This window comes from Spermophilus citellus (assembly GCF_964194105.1).
Source record: "Spermophilus citellus genome assembly, chromosome: 3".
Taxonomy (NCBI): domain Eukaryota; kingdom Metazoa; phylum Chordata; class Mammalia; order Rodentia; family Sciuridae; genus Spermophilus; species Spermophilus citellus.
In genome coordinates this window covers 20230433-20251617 of record NC_138184.1, presented here as the reverse complement: position 1 = coordinate 20251617, position 21185 = coordinate 20230433, and the positions used below count along the sequence as shown (strand labels likewise).

The following is a 21185-nucleotide window of genomic DNA, read 5'->3' as shown; positions in this document are numbered from 1 at the left end:
CAACACATTCTCTGTTTACTACTTTTAATTGGCTATGAGCTGGAAAAGCTAATAAAATAAAATCCTGTTGTTGCTTTGTAAAGGAAGGTACTCATTTTAGGTACAGGTTCTTCAGGGTGCACCTGCTATGCTCTACCTTCATTCAGTCCTCGAGGACTGGAGGCCCTGCCTTGTTATTAGCCCAATTCCTGGCACATAATAGCTATTTAATACATGTGTTCATTAAATGAATGCATGAGCTCTGTGAGCCCAGGGCCATTTCCTGGAGGCCTTTTCTGCTTACTTTCAGAGCTATGGCCGTATTGCAGATGGTGAAGGATATACCGAATAGTAGCATGAAGTACGTGGACTGACTCCTCAAAAAACCAGAACGTTCCATGTTTGAATAATGTGAAACCAAAGAATGTATGCAAAGGGGAGCTATTTCCCAATACCCTCATCAGTGCACAAGAAACTGTGATCTGGAAAAGGACTCAGTCAAGGGTGCACCTGGCAGAGCCAGAAGCCACGTATGTACTGGGCCAACCCATACTTTAGAGTCTCAAAATGCCCCAACTAGTATCAAGCAGGGCATGCTGCTATAAAATAGTTTCTTAATTCCAGGACTCCCCAAAGTAATGAAAGTGGCTTTCCAATAAGGACTTTTCCCTTAAATTAGCCAACTGGACATGTAAGAAATATGGGGGGGAACCTACCTTGAAACAAATTGTACACATTCCCTTCATCATGTCCCTAACAATAACAACAACAACAAATATAGTCCCTTTACCTATTCTATTTTGAATTAGAGAAACTCCCAAACTGGGGGTTCAGCAGCAGCTCTTTTCCAAGAATGCCTCTCTTATGAGGAACGGAGCAGAACTGGTTGCTCAGGTCTGTGGGGCAGACCCACGAGCTGGCTAGTGGGTCTCAGATTCCCAATGCCTCAGAGGGACAGCTTCCTTCAGTCTCCCCTCCCTGCCCTCTCCATCCCATCCCCTTGCCCCATTTCCTCTCTAAAGTCTTCACTCTGCATTTAGTTCAATTCAAAAAGGCATTCATGGTGCAGGAACTAAACGCAAGGAAATATGCTCGGAGCTCACTTGAGGAGTGATGAGGACAATAATGTGTGTGCTGCTCTGTGCAGGTCCTGCTATTTCCCTCCTCCAGCTACCACTCTAGTTAAAGACTAGTCTTCTTAGTTTTTTTTTCCTACTAATCTATAAGTCCCATTTTGTCTAGGTCTGTAGCTTAGTATCTGGCATGAGTTTGGGCCCAAATCAATAGTTTTGAGTGAATCATATATAAATCAGACAGACATAGCCACAACAATGCTAATCCATAGGTGACTAATAGCTAAACAAAGGGGCAAATAATATCAAGACAACAAACCAAAAACCACCACCCAGAGGTGAGATTAAATACTTTTTCATGGTAAGGACCTCTGAAGGGATCTGAGCATCTTTGACAAAGGACAGGATGGCCTGGCAGAGACAGTGGTGGGGCTGGATGTCCAGGGCCGCATGCAGTCTGTGCACACACAGATTTTGCTGAAAGGACAGGGTTAGGCCGGAAATGAAGTTTTAAAGGTAGGAGAAAGCTATGTGTTAGAAAGTTTTTGAATTTTGCGATGAACTGGGATTTTAACCAGGACAAGGCAAGACACAGCAAAAGGCTAAGCCCAGAGTCCATGAGTTCAGGAAGACACTAACACAACAGAATGGAGTCTTATTTTGGTGGTATTAGGTTTTCTGTTCCTCGTAGTAGCTACTAGTTTTCCAAGGAAAGACTGAGAACAACGAACATTTTGTAATTTTAATTATAGCAACTTACTTTTTTTTTTGGATAAGTGTCTTATAGCTTTAAAAAGATTCAACTTCTTTGTGTTAGTAATCCATTAGTCAAAGTAATTACTTTTCCTAGCTGTCAGAAGAGTACAGTGAGACTTGGAGAGGTAAAGGGACTAAGCTTTATGGGTAAAGAAGTCCTAGCAGTTTAGCTATTGTGAATTGAGCTGCTATGAGCATTGATGTGGCTGTCTCACTATAATATTGTAAGTCCTTTAGGTATAGATTGAGGACTAGGCTTCAACAGATGAGTGGAAAAAGAATCTGTGGTGCATATACACAATGGAATATTATTCAACATTAAAAGAGGATAAAATTATGGCATTTGCAAGTAAATGGATGGAGTTGGAGATGTCATGCTAAGTGAAGTAAGCCAATCCCTAAAAACCAAAGGCCAAATGTTCTCTCTGATAAGTGGATGCTGATCCATAATGGGGGGTGGGTGGCATAGGGAGAATAGAGAAACTTTGATTGGGCAAAGGGGAGGGAGGGGGAATGGGGGCAGGAACAATGGTGGAATGAGATGAACATCATTATCCTAGATACATGTATGACTACACATGTGTTGCAACTCCACATTGTGTACAACCAGAGAAATGAAGAGTTATGCTCCATTTGTGTATAATGAGTCAAAATGCGATCCGCTATCATGTAAAACTAATTAGAACACACACAAGAAGAAGTCCTAGCAGAAAAGGATTCACAGATTCAGAGGAGTTCGAGATCCACAGAGGTAGCAATCCTGGTGGTAAGATGTAGTGTCAGAATAATGATGCCAGGCCCTTTGAAGGCTGGGTGAAGTAAATCTAAGGAGATCAGTTAGAGTTCCTCTCTAGAGTTTCAGAAGTCAAAGCCACGAAGTGACTGAAATTAGTGCTAATTTTCTACAAAACCAAAACAACTTCTGGTTTAGAGAACTGTCTCCAGATCTATGTATAACACACGCACACACTTCATTACAGATGACCACAAGCATGTTCGTTTACTAAACCAGACAGAAAGACACAAAGGCATCCAAAAGAGTGGCCCCAGGAATCCTAGGAACTGGACTGAAGTAGATGGACTGACTCCTCAAAAAACCAGAAAGTTCCATGTTTGAACAATGTGAGACCAAAGAGTGTTAGCTCTGAGGGATAGCACTTATGACTAAATTCCCATGCTGCCTATCCATGGCTGGACAGATCGAAGGGTTTGAGCTCAAAAGGTTTGGCACCACAGTCAAGCTCACAGGCTCCATCTCACCGTGGCCCGCTGACATGTTGGCCAGGGCCACTGGGCCACTATTGGCTAATAATGATGGGCAGAATCCAGCAATAGTGCCTGTGGTTAGTTGTCTTGACTGAATGAAGGGCAAATGCCTATAAATCTATTACATGGCCTAAAAAAACCAGCCCACAGTCCATGCTGTAGATACAGGTGTCAAAGGCATCATTGTCACATAAAATATAAAAGTTCGGCACCAGATTTTACTGATGATCCCAAATTACTGGGTTTTTTTTCCTCTGCCAGTATCTCAAGGGCCCCTGGTTCTCTCAGATTGCCAACAAGTCCTACTTCCCCTGCTCGCCTGGGATAAGATGTTAATACTACAGTCACAGATCCAATATAAAATCCCTAGAAGCACTTCAAAGTACTCTGTGAGGATTATTTTTCTAAAGCACCATACCCACTCACATTGTGCACTTATGAATAGGATACAAGCAGATTTGGGGATTGTATAGATTAAAGTGGCATTAACAAAGGGCAATGAAGCTATCCATGTTTGAAGGCCTGTGTGAAGTATCTGAACACAGACGGTTAAACAAACTCAAAATCAGAGAGAACTATTTTCCCTTGATTTAGAGACAAGGATCAAATACTTAAAACAAACATTGGTGGATTAAATTTTCTGAGTGCCTAAGAGTAAGAACTATATAGTTGAAATTCATTTTCATCAACTCCTTAACAGCTGTCAGGAGCATCAGCAAGCCAGTAGAAACTCCAAAATAGGAGACTTCTGATTTAAACCAAACTTATTTCAAGTGAATATATAAATTTTCAATAAATCTAGCATTGAGTTAGACTGTTGTTGGAGGGTAGGGCTGGTCTGGTATCCTCTTGAACTTGACTTAAATATTAAACTCCTGCCCAAATTAATTGTTACCAGTTAAGTAACTCAATTCATCCTTAAAATGTCAACTCAAACAGGGTAGCATATTTTCTGATATTTCTATAAAAATTCTCATTTGAAATTCACTTATAACATTAAACTTCTATAGTTTAAATTCTACTAAGAATATGGTGCTGCTGTGCCCCATGCACGCTTGTAATCCCAGCAATTTGGGAGGCTGAGGCAGGAGGATCATGAGTTCAAAACCAGCCTCAGCAACTTAGCGAGGCTAAATAACTCTGTGAAACCCTATCTCTAAATAAAACTCAAAAAAGGCCTGGAGGGCTGAGGTTGTGGCTCAGCGGTAGAGTACTTGCCTAACACAGGAGAGGTCCTGGGTTCAATCCTCAGCACCACATAAAAATAAATAAGTAAAATAAAGGTATTGTGTCCAACTACAACTGAAGGGGGGGGGGGCTGGAGATGTTGCTCAGTGGTTAAGTGTCCCTGGATTCACTCCCCAGTACCAAAAAACAAAACAAAAAGAAAATGGTGCTTAATGGTGCTTTTAACACTTCCAGTGTTAAAAACCACTCAATTAAAACAAACAAAACACCAAAAACCAAACAACAACAAAAAACACTCAATACACTGAAACTGAAAACCAAACATATAATATTTGACTCTTTTAGGATTTCTGACATTTTAGAGTGATCAACTTACAAAATAAAAGTTTCCACAAGATGAGTAAATGGCCCAGGTCCTAAAGCTTAAGATATGAATCTGGTCAAGAAGAAAATTAATTTACCTGAACTAAATTAATTTAAATTTATATGAGGATCCAAAAAGATTGTAAAATGTATGCCCATTTTAGATGAATCTCAGAAAAACAAAGAATGAACCATGAATCACTAGGTTGGAAATATTTCATAAAGAAATCAAATGAGTCACTAAACTTTCTCAAAAAAGTAAGGGGTGTGGTACAGAGCTCAACCAAGGAAAGGTGCCTTATCTCCTACATCACGCCCTGGCAGCCAGGGAAGGCACAGGCAGAGCAAGCTGGCCTGCTTCACAGCAGCTGCACAAAGTCTACATTGTTTCTCTGTCTACAGAAGGGTCTGTCTTCTGCCTGCTTCTTAACTCTGTTGTACTCAACCTTTAACAAAACACTTTCAAGGAAAAAAAAAAAACAAGTTGTAGCTGTAACTCAGACCTTAAGCATGTGAAAGTTCATGAAGAAGTCAGGAAGTAGGTCAGTAATCTCCATTTTCCTTCTTGCCTCATAAACCATCACTTGCTTCTAAAACCCATTCTTGTGCACACTCAGATTTCTAACAATAAATACACACTCAGATTTCTAACAATGATGGTCTTCTCAAAAAAAAAAAAAAAAAAGTTTGGGATTTGGGCAGATGAGAGGCTAACAGTTCCTTTACTTACTGCAACTATTTTACTACAATTGGCTTTTTTTTTTTAATCATCTCCCAGCTTCACAAGTCTATTAAAAAATACACACCCACATATAGTGTGACATAATACGTGTCACAAACATTGGAGATCAGTTGAAACTGCTACTCGTTTGGGGAACATGTTCTAATTTCTTTTTTTATGGGTGTGGGATATCATATGTTGCAATGATGAGAAATATTGAGACAACTTTAAACAAGATCACACAAGACTGACTGGTAAAACAATCACTATCTGAGTCAGAATTTTTCAGCTAGAAGGAACATTAAAGACCATCTAACAGATTTTAGTCAAATTCTGTTCTACAGATGTGGAACTCAGGGACTGGTCATTTATTTTTACTAAAAGTTTTATCTAAATTGTAAGCTTTAGGCAAAGCCTGCAGTACAGTCCACAGGAAGGGTGTACCAACATTAAATGAATGCCGGTCATGCTTGAGGACTCACACAAAGCAGCTTGCTTTAATTCTTACAACCCAGGCCAGCCACTTGCATTATTCTCTAATGCAGAGATGAAAGAGCCACTCAGAGGTTTGGGGTAATATTCCCAAGGTCACACGGAGGGAGGCCGCACTAGAGCCAGGATTCAAAATCAGCTCTGCTTGCCATCACAGCCTAGAGCAAGGCTTCTGAGCACAGCACATGGCTGCTTTTGATCCAAGCGGGGGAGGGGAAGAATGACCAAGCAGGAAACAGGAGTTCTACTTCCTACTGCTTCACATACATCTGAGTATCTGCGGGGATGTCACTCCAACTTAGTTTTAGATCTTCATCTCTAAAGTGAGGGGGTGGACTGGATCTCTAATCTCTGATTCTTTTTTTTTTTTTTTAAACTCAAGATGTATACTTGAAGCAGACTTTCCTTCCACTAGTTCCTGGGAGCCCATAATATTTATTCGTAAACACACACACACACACACACACACACACACACACACACACGTCCCCCAGAGCATTCCTTCTTCCAGAAGCTATTTTACTTCTGGCTCCTGGTTCTTCAAAAAAGTACGACATCCCTGGGCTACCTCAAACACTTGGGCCCTCAGGTACACAGTCTGTTGGAAACACTGCAAGGATTAGCCAGCTCTGCCAAACTCTGGCCCAGCTTGGAGAAGCCAGTGGGCCTTCCATAAAATTATTCAGAGTTGGCTAACCTGCTCTCCAGCTAAAGGTGGGTTTAATTAGCTGCCATGTCCTTGCATTCACTCTTCCTTGCAGGAAGTCAAGTCAGGAGGCAAATCTTCATAAAGGCAACAACAAATTACTGATCCAACTACCCAAGAAAATTTAATCAATGACTGTGATTCTCATAGTTTGTGAAACCCTTTATAATCAAATGCGCAATCTCATTTGATCCTGGACTGCCTTCTGCTTCTCTCAGGGTAGGTTTTAAGATGGACATTTTGCTTGTCTGTTGCCAGAGTAGGGTATGCTGAATGTAGGGTGGGGCCCAGGCTCTTCCTGAATGTCTACAATCTGCCAGGCACTGAGTTGCATGCTAGCCACGCCTCATCCTGTCTGATTGGCACATCTACTCTATCTTGTAGGTATAAACCCCCCAGTTTCCCACTCCCTTTAAGAGATGAGAAAACTGAAGCACAGAAAGATTTGCCTAAGTTCTCACCTCCAGGAAATGGTGGAGATAGGATACATCCCCATGATATACCCCAGAACATGCTTTTTAACTACTCACTACAACCTCTAAATTTTATCCAATAGTTAAAAAATAAAAGGGGAGGAGTGTCAACGTTTCCACCAGTGACCTGGGTTACTTACAGTTTGGCTATCTTTTCCACACACAGTGATGCAGAGATGGTACTATCGGGTGGGCTGCATGCATCAGTGTTCATAGGCCACAGGCCTGAACAGAAGCATTTGGACTCTAAGGCGGGTCCTGGCTGAACAGCAGCCAGCATTTAGAAGACTGATCCTGCCCTAAGCTATGAGGTAGGAGGGTCATGAAGCCTCAGCCAAGAGAGTCATCTAAGTTTGAATCCCTACAATCTGCTTCTGCTGGGAAATAGTTCCTGTGAGTCCAAGTACTGGGATACTGCTTTTTCTGAGAGAAGCCCACCCATTCTAGGCAGAGACCAACCAGCAAAAGTTCCCACCTGAGGGTGTTGAGAATAGTACCTGGCCCCACATTGTGCCATGTGCAGATACACAGCCACTGTGACATCACCCAAGCAAGAGCTTGAATTTTTTAGGAGCTAAAAGCAGAAGTGCTTAGAGGGCTATGAAATAGCTAGAAAGAGGAAGAACCAGTTATTACAACTGTATCAGCCTTCAAGAAAGAACCACTGGCTTTCACGTCTCTGATGATCCCACTTGATCCCATGCACTGTAATCAAAGATTGAAAGAGGGGAGCCTTGGGAGGAACCTGGGACCATGGAAACTAGTCTGCAGTGTGCACTACAGAAACACAGTCCCTGGCTGTAGAAGAGCACTTACCTAGCATGTGTGAGGCCCTGGGTTCCATCCTCAGCACCCCAGAGAGAAATAAAATAAATAAAACAAAACAAAATAAGACCAGGTGAGAAAAGGGCTCTCTGACTGACATCTGCTAAATGTCTAATAAGTAGAACTTCTGGAGAAAGGTGGAAGGCCAGTGCTAAACAGAATGAAGATGCCCTGGAGTCAAGAGGCCAGAGTTTTGTTTTCAATCCCACCACTCACTAACCTCCCCCCAGGCCTCAGTCTCCTCACTCTACAAAACAAGGGGAGAGACCAAGCTAACTGCTAACGTCCCTTGCAAGGCTGAGATTCTATGAGGCCATTTTCTTTTTTAGTTGTAGATGGACACAATGCCTTTATTTTTTTTTTATGTGGTGCTAAGGATTAAACCCAGTGCGTCACACATGTTAGGTCAATCCTTTACTAATGAGCCATAACCCCAGCCCCTTTGAGGCCATTTTCTTTGTTAACTTCTTGGATTTTATATTTTCATCAAAACCTTCCCTAAACTTCCTCATCCTATTATTTGCTAACATTAAAAAAGAAATTCACTAGTAACAGTCTCTGTGATTAGTAACTGTTAAGACTGGTAACTGTTAGCATTCTTCCTGAACAAGTTCAGTTTCTTCAATCAAGTGTAGCATGTAATTGCCATTTCCTTTTGTTCATTCATTTAATGTTTTTCAGAATGGAAAAAGTACTATCAAAATATATCAAATGGTCCTCTGCCTTCTCTGCTGGTTGGCCGCTTTGAGTCCAGGCGTGGGGCGAGTCCAGTCATGTAACGCATGTTCATGGGGAACATGGCACTAAACCATTCCTAGACGACCTGCTTCTGGATCGGGGTTTTCTACCTAACAGAGCAGCTCCCTAGATGCAATCTATTGAAAGTCAGCCCTCCACACAAGGATTTGTAAAAGCATTAAAAGAGAAAAAATAAAACAAAAAAGAAATAAAGAAAAAAAAAACATATCCAGTATTACAAAGTGACAAATAAGGAAAGTTTTAAAAACCCAAAGTTAAACATGGCCATTTTTCACTGTTTCAATATTTGCATATCCAGAAACTACTTTGAGTTTTACAACCTAACAAGATAGAGGTTAAAATGAGGCATAGAGAAGTTAACTGACTTGCTTAAAGTTACAAAGTAAGTTAATGACAAAGCCCAAATCTTTGGACTAGACACCCAGTTGTCTGTTCACCATTGATGATTATCTTCCTAAACAACCCGTCTTTCTGGATTCTCTGCTACAAACTCTTGGTTTAAAAAGACACACTTTGCATGTCAAAGTCAAGACTTACTGCAGCAGGACTGTGGCCAGAAATGTACTTGTCCCACTACACTGACTCACTTTGCTGAGGTAAAAAATGGATCTCACCCAAATACATTCTATCCCCACTTCCCCTGAATAGGAGACATTTATGTCTTGGGTAGCACAGAAAATTGCCGCAGTCTTGGCTGGGCACAGAATCACGAGCCAATCAAGCAGGAACAAAACTTTATTTTGAAAAAGCCGCTAACACTCTCAGCGCCAGCAAGTCAAAAACCGGTCCTCCCACGAGGGTGTCCGACCGGAACCGCGCGCCGACCGGAACCCCCCGTCTCCTCCCACCTCCTCCGGAATTCCCTCCTACTATCCTTCCCCAACCAATGGGAACTCTCCAGCAGTCCCGTAAAGTCCCGTAACTTGAGTCCGGTAGCAGGCCAAGGTGAACAGCGGGAGTCCAGTTTGCATATGAATGTAAATTTTAACATAATCATCTCAGTGGCTAGCTGGCGTCACTTTACAACCAAAGGTGCCATACATCGTATATATGCTTGTGGCTCCTAGCATCTGCCCCCTTCTGTTTAATTAAGCAACAAGCAATGTGGCTAGGGACCGTGCCTGGTAGGTTGTCCAATTTAACATATGGTTCTTACCCGTCATGGGAGAACTGACCTTTAGGCGTCAGCTTCCTGTCTTAGGTTGAATCCACTGTAATCAGAGCAACCCGTCGCTGACTACCGGTCCAGCATTCAGCCATGCTTGTGGATAGGCCTATGCACCAGTGGGGGGGTGAGGTTCTTGCCTCACCTCTGTTGGCCCCCAAATTTAGCCTTGGTGCCAGTGGGGGGGTGAGGTTCTTTGCCTCACCTCTGTTGGCCCCCAAATTTAGACCATCACTAGTAGAAGGGAGGAGGATACAGAAATGCCACGACACCAAGCCAATTGACGGCTCCTTTGGAAAAATTGCGTCACTGGTGACACCATCAGCAAAGATATGCCAGTATTACCACAATAAACATGGGGTGAGCTGGCAAGGAAATTGCATCACTGGTGACACCATCAGCAAAAATATGCCAGCAGTACCACAATTCGGTGCACCAGATGATATTTCACAATGTATGCAACTGATATATAGTCCAGGCAAGTTCTGCAAGCAGTTCAAATTGGAGGAGTCTATCAATATGTCCATATCCTCCCAAAGTAAATCAAGTCCTTGATAGCATTACTTGTTGAGTTATATTCATTGATGCATCAGTTTATACAGTTTACTGTGATAGCTATCATAGAAGCTGTAGTTTGGTTTTATCTCAGTCTTCACTGGAATTGGGATGGAGATGGAAATTCTGGCAATGATGGTAAAGAGACATTATCCTGAACAGAATTATTAAATATAATAAAAAGAAAAGGTGAAAGTAAACAAACAGATCTGTTAAACTCCTTTAAAAACAATCCTTAACAGCCGTTTACCAAATTTAAATTAGTAAACAAACAGATCTGTTAACCATCTTTAACAACAATCATAAACAGCTGTTCACCTAATTTAAATTAAACCATATAAATCACGTGAATAAAGAAAAAATTCGGATCCATTTTTTCATGAGCGCTCCTCATATAAGAAATATGGACATACACACATACAGACATACAACACAAAACAGAAGTGTGCACACAACATACAACACATAAGACAATAGTAAATAAAGGCCTTGTAACTATACTTAGGTGAAATCTCCATTGCAATGTTTAAAAACTCCACAGTCAAAAAAAAAAATAAATAAATAAATAAATAAATAAATAAATAAATAAAAAATAAAACACAGTCAAAAAATAAAACTGATCAGAAAAACATTAACCTAGGTTTGTATGAGCTCAAAAATAAAATAGAACTTTATGATGTGGAAAAATGCAATAATAAAATAGATACTGAAAAAAAAAACCTTGGTTAATCACTGTCGCAGATGTAAGAATAGCCAAGCTGGAGCTCTGGATGTCAGCTGTTATGGATTTGAGTCAAATCATCTTCTTTTTCTGTAGAAATTGTTTTAGTTAATCTCTCTGGAATCCAAATCGGTTGCTGTTCATCCTGTGGGAAAACACAGACAGCGCCCCGATTCCAGACTATCACTGGATCCGGGCCTTTCCATTGTCCTGTTAGAATATCTTTCCAAAGTACCTTAGGCTTATGTACATTTTTGGGGTACAAATGTCTTTCCGCAGCACTAAGTCCCGATGAATCTAAATTTAAAAAGTTTAGAGTAAAAAGGGTTATTTTAAGTTTATCTTTGGGGGATATATACCCCTTTCCAATTCCCTCCTTTTGTTTTAATAAGTACATTTTAATAGTTTGATGAGCTCTTTCAACTATGCCTTGTCCTTGTGGATTGTATGGAATTCCTGTTATGTGAGTAATACCAAATGATGAGCAAAATTGTTTAAAAGAGGAGGAAGTATAACCAGGACCGTTGTCCGTTTTTAACTGTTTTGGAACGCCCACAGTGGCAAAATTTTGTAAGCAATGAGCTATAACATCTTTAGTTTTTTCTCCGGCATGAAGGGAGCCCATCAAAAATCCGGAAGAGGTATCAACTGTAACATGTAAATATTTTAATTTTCCAAATTCTGGCAAGTGTGTGACGTCCATCTGCCAAATATGGTTAGGTATTAGTCCTCTAGGATTGACTCCAAGATTAACTTGTGGTAAAAATGTCACACAATTTTGACATTGTTTTATTATATGTCTGGCCTGTTCTTTAGTTATTTTAAAACGCTTTTGTAAAGTATTAGCATTGACATGGAACCTTTTATGAAAATTTATAGCTTCTTCTATTGTGGAGAAAATATGTATGTCATGTGTAGATTTATCTGCTAGTTCATTGCCCATACTAAGGGCTCCAGGCAATCCTGTATGTGCCCTGATATGACCTATGAAGAATGGATCTTTTCGGTCCCAGATTAGACTTTGTATAGCGGAAAACAAAGAGAAAACAGTAGAGGAAGGGGAAATCCTACCAGCATCTTCAAGGGAATTAATAGCATTAACTACATACTGACTATCAGAAAATAAATTAAATACAGAATCTTTAAACATCATAAAAGCTTGTAATACTGCATTAAGCTCTACCTTTTGAGCTGATTGTTTGGGTACTAAAAATGTAAAAGTTTGATCAGGAGTAACTACTGCTGCTGTACCATTGTTTGACCCATCAGTGAATATATTTGGAGCATTTATGATAGGGGTTTTTCTTGTCATTTTTGGAAAAACTACAGGATGCTTAGACCAAAAAGACAACAAAGGATTAGATGGTAAGTGATTATCAAATGAAACACTAGTTTTACACAGGATTATTGCCCAAGTATTTAACTCATTAGCTAACTCATCAATTTGATCCATAGTATATGGAGTAATAATTTTATTGGGAGAAATCCCAAACACTCCCTTAGCTGCTTTTATTCCTTTGAGTATTAATTGTCCTACAGCCTCAGGATATCTAGTAAGAATAGTGTTAGGGGAATAAGATAAATGTATCCACAATAATGGACCTTCTTGCCAAAATACTCCTGTAGGAATATTTTTTGTTGGTAGTACAATAAATAATAAAGGCAAACTTATATCAATTCTATCCAAATGCATATTTTCCATATATGTTTCAATGATTTTTAATACTTTTCTTGCTTCAGGCGTTAACATGCGGGGTGAATTTGGATCTGATGGACCTTTTAGAATATCAAATAAAGGTCCTAACTCTCCTGTTGGTATGCCTAGATAAGGCCTTATCCAATTTATGTCTCCCAATAACTTTTGAAAGTCATTAAGTGATTTGAGTTGATCTACTCGTATTTGAATTTTTGGTGGACGGACCATGGTTGAGGATAATAGAACTCCTAAATAATTAATTGGAAGATTTAATTGTACTTTATCTATTGCTATCTCTAGATTATAATTTTTCAATAAATTTGTAAGTGTGGCATAACATTCTAGTAATGTGTTTTTATCTTTATGTGCCAGTAACACATCATCCATATAGTGAAATATTTGTAGTTCAGGATTTTGGTTTCTAAGTGGCTGGATTGCTTTATTAACATAAATTTGACACATAGTTGGGCTGTTAGCCATCCCTTGAGGGAGTACTTTCCATTCATATCTCTGATCAGGACCTTCATGATTCAGTGCAGGGATAGTAAATGCAAAATGTGGACTATCCTCGGGATGAATTGGAATTGAAAAGAAACAATCTTTAATATCTATAACTAAAACATGCCAGGTTTTTGGTAAAGCAGACAATTGAGGAATCCCTGATTGAGCAGGTCCCATAATAACCATCTCATTATTAATGGCTCTTAAATCTTGTAATAATCTCCATTTACCAGATTTCTTTTTAATGACAAAAATGGGAGTATTATAGGGGGATACGGAAGGTTGTATATGTCCTTCCGCTAACTGTTGTCTGACCAAGTCATGGGCTACTTGTATCTTTTCTTTAGTCAAGGGCCACTGAGGAACCCACACTGGTCTTTCTGATTTCCAAGTAATTTTGATTGTCTCAGTGGCCCTTTCTGAAAACCCAATTCATGTCTATTTATTTCTTGATCTATTTGAATAGGTGCTGTCATACCTTGTTCTTGTTCTCTTAATCTTTTTTCTTTCCTAAAGCCTTGTTTAGCCCTAGTAGTGGGCGCGTTAGGATTGATGTTATTTGTTAATGTCAATCCTAATTGATCTAGGACATCTCGTCCCCATAAATTTACAGGAAGATGATCCAATACATAGGGCTGTATAGTTCCTTCACATCCTTCAGGATCCCTCCAATCTAATACCATAGCACTTCTATGGGGATTTGTTGCCACTCCTAGGCCTCGAAGCGTTTGAGTGGCTTGTTGTAATGGCCAATGTTTTGGCCATTCTTGACGAGATATGATGCTGAGGTCAGCTCCTGTGTCCAGCAGCCCATTAAAGTCATGTCCTTGAATTTTTAATTTTAGCATTGGGCGAGAATCTAAATTTAAAGACAGCATAGCCCAATCTACACCTGTGGAGCCTAATCCCTTGGAACCTCTTTCTACATTACAACTGGAAAATTTATCATGCAGGCTGGGTATTATTAATAACTGTGCTATTCTATCTCCTGGTGAAATTACTGATATACCTCTTGGAGAACTAGCTATAATTTTTATTTCACCTTCATAATCGGGATCAATTACCCCAGGACTTATCATAAGTCCTTTTAGTGTAGAAGAACTGCGTCCCAATAATAAGCCTACTGTTCCCTGGGGAAGAGGTCCTTTTACTCCTGTGGGAATGATTTGAATTCCCATCTCTGGGGTTAGTACTGCTCTGGCAGAGGCGCAGATGTCCAGCCCTGCGCTCCCTCTAGTTTGTCTGATGAGGGATTTAATGGATAATGCGTCCTGGGCACTACCTTGATGGGGCTGTTGGGTTCCTCCATTGCCCCATATATTTGTGGTTTGGGGCCCCGGGGCATTGGGCCCTCTAGTCCGTTTTTTGGCAATGGAGCTTGATACCTTTCTCCACGATATCGTGGGTAAACACTTGGTCCTTGTCCGTTTTTTGATAACGGAATACCCTCTATGGTGGTTTGAGAACGGCATTCATTAGCCCAATGTCTCCCTCTACGGCATCGTGGGCAAATACCTGGTATTCTATTCCTTTGATATCCAGCTTTGTTAAACCCTCCTCTTATGGGGCAACTCCTTTTAAAATGTCCTGTTTGATTACAATTATAGCATGTTCTTGGCCTGGCATCTAAAGCCTGTTGTACTGCTGCTAAGACTTGCCCCTGTTCATTAATGTCTCTACATAATTTAATATATGTGTTTAAATCCTCATGTCTCCATGGTCTAATGACCTCTCTGCAGCAACGATTTGCTTGGTCATAAGCCAGTTGTTTTATAAATGGCATTACCTGTTCTGTATTTCCAAATATCCTAGAGGCTGACTGAATAAGTCTATCTACAAATTCAGCATAAGGTTCATTAGTTCCTTGTATTACCTTAGATAATTGACCTTGTAAGTCTCCATGCCCCTGTAAAGTTTTCCATGCCCTAACTGCATCTACAGCAATTTGTGCGTACACACCAGGGTCATATTCAATTTGTTGTCTTTGACCCTCATAAGGTCCCTTCCCCAAAAGCATGTCCATATTTCTTTGAGGGTACCCAGCTTCTGTATTTCGCCTAGCTGTCTCCATGCAAAATTCCTCATTGGCAACCTTCCATAACAAATATTGTCCTCCGTTTAGCACAGATCGACACATGTTAGCCCAATCTGCTGGTGTCATGTCCAAGTTGGTAACAGATTCAACCATGCTTATTGTGAAGGGAGCTTGCGGCCCATAGGTCGTTACAGCCTCCTTTAATTGCTTTATTGTTTTGAAATCTAAAGCACGGTGAATTCGTTGCCCTCCTGCCTGCTCAAGTACAGGGCATGCTAATCTTTGGGGTCCTGCCTCAGAATTCCGTCCATCAACTACGGTAGTTGAGGGCCGCTCAGCGGTAGATGGAGCTGTTGGCTGAGTTACGCCCTCTGGTGATAGAACGGAGTTGGTAGCAACCTCTTGTTGTAATTCTCCACCTGATGGCTGCTTGTCCTCTAAGCTTGCTTTCTTTAAATTCTCCTCTGTCTGACTAGTTTGAGAGACCTTCTCTTTTGCTTGACCTAGCGTTTTTTCTACCATAGTCTGGACCTCTAACAATTTACTTAACAGTTTTTCGGTTTGTTTTTTATTGGATTCTAATCTACTATAACCTAACCCAATAAGGTAGGATAAAACAAAGCCGAAGCAGAATGAAACAAAGACGGAGCAGACAATGGTTGTATCAATTTTCTCTTTCTCAGGGCTGAATAACTTCAAACCTTGAGCCAACCATTTTTTTCAGTTCGCCTGAGAAAATTCTAGGGCTAGGGAGCTCGAAATGAAAACAAAATAAATCAAAACAAGAACACATTGTTTTCTGAGAAGGTCATCCATCCTGTCGCCTTCCCTCAGGGGCGAGCAATTTACTCACCTCTAAGCTTCAGGCGTTCCCCGTACGGGCCACCAAATGCCGCAGTCTTGGCTGGGCACAGAATCACGAGCCAATCAAGCAGGAACAAAACTTTATTTTGAAAAAGCCGCTAACACTCTCAGCGCCAGCAAGTCAAAAACCGGTCCTCCCACGAGGGTGTCCGACCGGAACCGCGCGCCGACCGGAACCCCCCGTCTCCTCCCACCTCCTCCGGAATTCCCTCCTACTATCCTTCCCCAACCAATGGGAACTCTCCAGCAGTCCCGTAAAGTCCCGTAACTTGAGTCCGGTAGCAGGCCAAGGTGAACAGCGGGAGTCCAGTTTGCATATGAATGTAAATTTTAACATAATCATCTCAGTGGCTAGCTGGCGTCACTTTACAACCAAAGGTGCCATACATCGTATATATGCTTGTGGCTCCTAGCATCAATGCCGCAGTCTTGGCTGGGCACAGAATCACGAGCCAATCAAGCAGGAACAAAACTTTATTTTGAAAAAGCCGCTAACACTCTCAGCGCCAGCAAGTCAAAAACCGGTCCTCCCACGAGGGTGTCCGACCGGAACCGCGCGCCGACCGGAACCCCCCGTCTCCTCCCACCTCCTCCGGAATTCCCTCCTACTATCCTTCCCCAACCAATGGGAACTCTCCAGCAGTCCCGTAAAGTCCCGTAACTTGAGTCCGGTAGCAGGCCAAGGTGAACAGCGGGAGTCCAGTTTGCATATGAATGTAAATTTTAACATAATCATCTCAGTGGCTAGCTGGCGTCACTTTACAACCAAAGGTGCCATACATCGTATATATGCTTGTGGCTCCTAGCAGAAAATCTAAGGAGTTTAATCATCAAGTCTTTATATACCCTGAAGCCTATGGTTTAGAGGAGACTAAGGTGGAAATTTCCCAGCACTTCAGTTGTGTTGGGATGAATAATTAAATTAAGAGTATGTACCTCTAGCCTTCTCACCTTCACAACTGACAGCCAAGAATGCCTGGCTATTTATCTCCAAAAAACTGTTTCCAAAGAGGAGAGCAAATGATTTTTTAAAATGCCAAAAACAGGGGCTGAGTTTGTAGCTCAGTGGTGAAGCACTTGCCTAGCATGTGTGAGGAACTGGGTTGGATACTCAGTATCACAAATAAATAAATAAATTAAGGTATTGTGTCCATTTACAACTAGAAAAAAAAATATATATATATATACACACATACATACACATATAAAAGACAACTTAGGTCAAATTTACTGTTTAATCATGTGTACTTAAAAAATGGCTATTTGGGGCAGGCACAGTGGTGCATGCCTGTAATCCCAGCAGCTCAGAAGGCTGAGGCAGGGGGATTGTGAGTTCAAACCCAGCTTCGGTAACTTAGTGAGGCCCCGGGCAACTCAGGGAGACTCTGTCTCTAATAAAATATTTTAAAAAAGCAAAAACACTTCCCCAGGAGGTCAATATTGAGATAGCAGCCTTCATATTTACTTCAGACTCTTACTTTTTGTATGACTATCAGGGTGTGTGTTTAAATATTTCTACATTTGGCAACCAGGATGTATGACCTCCTTTTCTTACACATGCCCTATTGAGACATAGGAAGCACCCTGCCAGCCTCTTAAAATGAAACACATTTGAACAGCCTTCCTGTAATCAGGAATAAGCTTACCCATGCTGCTATCAATTTTTCTGTTGCTGTAATCCCAAGTTATAAAGTCTATAACAAGATAGACAGACCTGCCCGTCAGACTAGAACAGGTTATTTATATCTAGTATTCTCTAAAACAAGGTATAGGCAGGACAAGTGCAAAGTGTTTAAAAGAAAACAGTAGTTCAGTAGGGTACCAGGCTAATAGTGAAAACACAAAGGAAGAGGGCTAAAACTTGGCCATGTCTACTTAAGACTGGGAATAAAATATATTACCTGTTGAATTTTAAGAGCTCTTTGCAACTTCAGCACCACAGACTCAGCTCTGCCCTGAAGCTCTTCTGTAACTGACTTTTATAGCTGTAATTAACCAAAGCTGGGTGGGACAGATTTACTCCTTCTCTGTAATGTTATTATTACCCGTTCATGGCTAGCAGCTAGTAGCAGTTCTCGCCCTCTTGCACTAGATGCCTGGCCTGCACAATTAGCACCTTATTATAGGCTGGCCTCTTCTAATTACCACATGGCTCAATTGAGCATTTTATTTTATTGTCTTGTTCATGCACTAGTTCAAGGGCCTGGGGTCCCCAACTATAATAAATCCTAAACTCCTCTTAGGCAGGTGTTTTGGTTTTATTAACTTAAGCCCATAAGAACATTGGCATACAACATCTTTCTGACTGAAGAGCTTCTAGATGTCTATGCTGGAAGTATGGCACATGGCTGGAATCTAGTTCTCCTACTCAATCATATGTACCAGATTTATCGGCCTTCTTTGCTATTGAGGACTCTGTCCTTAGCTGTTTGAAGTTAAGCTCTGCTTGCATATCACTTTGAACTTTTCTAACTTGGTGGGCTGAAATAGACAGGGGAACTTCCCATCAGCTCTGCATTCCATGTTCCTCTAGAAAAAGGATTCAGGCTCCTTGCTTTGGATTAAACCTTGCTGTAGTTTATAGAGAGGTTACCAATTCTGTAACAAACATGGGTCTCTGAATTAAATGGAGTTTGGGGAGATGCTACAGATGTAATGGTTAGGGGTATAGGTGTAGAAGCCAGAATAGCTGAACTCAAATCCTGGCTCTGTCATTTATTAGTTATGGGATTTGTGACTCTGCTCAAGGCACTTAAGCTCTCTGTGCCTCAGTTTCCCAATCTATAAAATAGCATTCATAGGGCTGTTTTGAGGACTGAAAATTTAAGTGCTTAGAACAATGCTTGGCACATAATAAGCACCATGAATAGTGTTAAAGAAATTTAATGAGATAAAGTGTTTTAAAATAGACACATCTACAAAATAGTATGCTCCCAGAAGAGTCTGACAATGATGGGAAAAAGTTGGCTTAATAGAATAATGGGCTTCTTCATTTTGGGGGGCATAATATGTTCTTTGAATGGCTTCAATAAGCTAAAAAGCTAAGAACTCTGAATTTATAAGTTTTGAAGACATCTAATGCCCTATCACAACAAAGGTAACAAAAATGTTCTGGCAGCATTTAAGTAGAATGTTTAGTTAAGGAATAACTGTTTTAGTAGATAATTTAAAATAAGCACTGTTGTTTACATTTCTTCATACATATTTAGCCTAACATCAGAAATCACTCATAGCATTATTCAGCAAATACTACTAACTTTTTCAGCAACGAACTTCTGTCAGTTGTCAGAGGGATGGTTCAAATACATGTGCTATACTTTTAACAAATTTTTATTATTTTTGAAGTGCTGGAGGTTGAACCCAGGACCTTGTGCATGCTAGGCAACTGCTCTACCAGTGAGCTATAGTATCAGCCCTGTTCTATGTGTTTAGAGACCCACTGAATGATTTTTATACAAAAATGATTTCATGGTATTCAAACTCAAGACTTTTCTTCCTGTGTCTTTTCTGCTTTGTCACCTTTTAAATCCTCACCTAATAGTCCTAGCTATTAAAATCTTACTTTCAGGATCTCTTATTTCTGAGCAATAACTAGCCCAAACTACCATATTTAACATAAGAAGTCCCTTGTTATCTCACCACACAGCGGTCCTTACATAGAATCCAGCTGTCTAACCACATGCAAAGGCATCTATGCACCACAACAGGTGGAGCACCTGTGCCTTCTGCAGGAAGGAAACCTTTCCCACCTCACCTCTCCAGTTTCCCTGGAGGGCAAAATCCAACCCTGTGTCTTTCCTTTCAAGTGCATCTGTAGAGAAATATGCAGAGATCTAAGTGTTCGAGAGCTAACATAAAGTCTTTTCTTAGGAGGCTCCTAATAGTTATCTGTGAAACTATTATCTGAAACATCAACTTTTTTTTTTTTTTTGGATGGTTAATCTGTCAAGGGTAACTTTCATTTTTGAGAACAGGGGAGATCCCTCAAAAAATGGGACCTCAGGAAAGTTTCAAATAGCTCGGATCAACTCACACACCCCCGCCCCCATTTATTTATAGGGATCCTCTGAAACTTATACTACTTTGTCCCCTCCTCCTGTGACACCAGCTTCACCTTGCTGGTATCCTCATTGGATATCCCAGGCCAATATTCCTACTCAACCACCGCGGGTGGCTGTCTTTTTTTTTTGCGGGCAGCTGTCCACAGCTCCCAGAGATCACTTTCACCAAGCTGGGGCTTCCAGGAAGCGCAATGGACGCCTGGACACTGCACACCTCGCCAGTGCCAGTTACAAAGACCCTTCCTCCTCTCAATTCTCTTTTTGGGACAATGCTCTGGCTAACGCCCAAGGCAAAGGGACCTTTCGAGGTCCTAAATCAGCCCTGGATTCAAGAAAAGCAGGGAGAAAAAGAGAAGTACAGAGGTACACAAGGTGCAGGTAGAATGAGAGGAGGAGAAGCAGGGAAAGATCAGAGGGAGGGCTGGAGGGGTGAGGAGGCCTTGGGATTCGTTTCCACTCCTGGCCAGACCCTTACCATGGAGAATGACCTGAAGAGGGCTTCAGCGCCTCTTTTCAACCATCCCAGGGACCAAAGAAGTAGAGGGGGCGGGGAGACAGCCTTCCCTTGGCCAATCACGATGTCTGCCTCCCCTCACTCGGGGGGCTCTCTCGGTCTCGGTCCCAGTGGTCGGTCTGTCTCACACACAGCCAATTTGCTACTTCAACTCCGGCGAGTCCTGGGCCGGCGTTCTCGCTACACCTCATCTTCTTCACCCCAACCCCAGTCTCCGATCCCAACTGACCGTGAAGCCGGAGGCGGTTCGCCAGTCCCAGACCCCCGGGGGGACTCCCGCGGCCGACGCCGTCGCCTCTTCCTGCAGTCCCTCACTCGGGACCTGGCTTCGGGCTGCGGCAATGGCTCCCCGGCACGAGGCGCCACAGCTCGCCCGACTCAGCCAGATATGGGACGGCGCGCAGAAGCCCATCGAGCTCCCGGCGGCAGTGGCGGCCGCGGCTGCAGGGGCGGCAGCCGCGCAGGCTGATGA

At 41.6% G+C, this 21185-nt stretch overlaps 1 protein-coding gene and 1 long non-coding RNA gene across 7 annotated transcripts in view; both read right to left on the bottom strand.

Annotated features, from left to right (window-relative positions):
- Nucleotides 1–21169, bottom strand: part of ZDHHC3 (zDHHC palmitoyltransferase 3) — a 61912-nt gene extending 40743 nt beyond the window's left edge. For 3 of the 6 annotated variants that reach the window (XM_081285855.1, XM_081285856.1, XM_081285858.1), the window contains exon 1: nucleotides 20943–21082. The gene's annotated coding sequence lies outside the window, so the exon portion shown is untranslated. Of the gene's footprint in view, nucleotides 1–20942 lie in introns of all 6 variants that reach the window. The other 3 variants (XM_081285859.1, XM_081285857.1, XM_081285860.1) reach the window with 2 other exon arrangements.
- Nucleotides 1–21185, bottom strand: part of LOC308643113 — a 622623-nt gene that overhangs the window by 174307 nt on the left and 427131 nt on the right. The window lies entirely within an intron of this gene.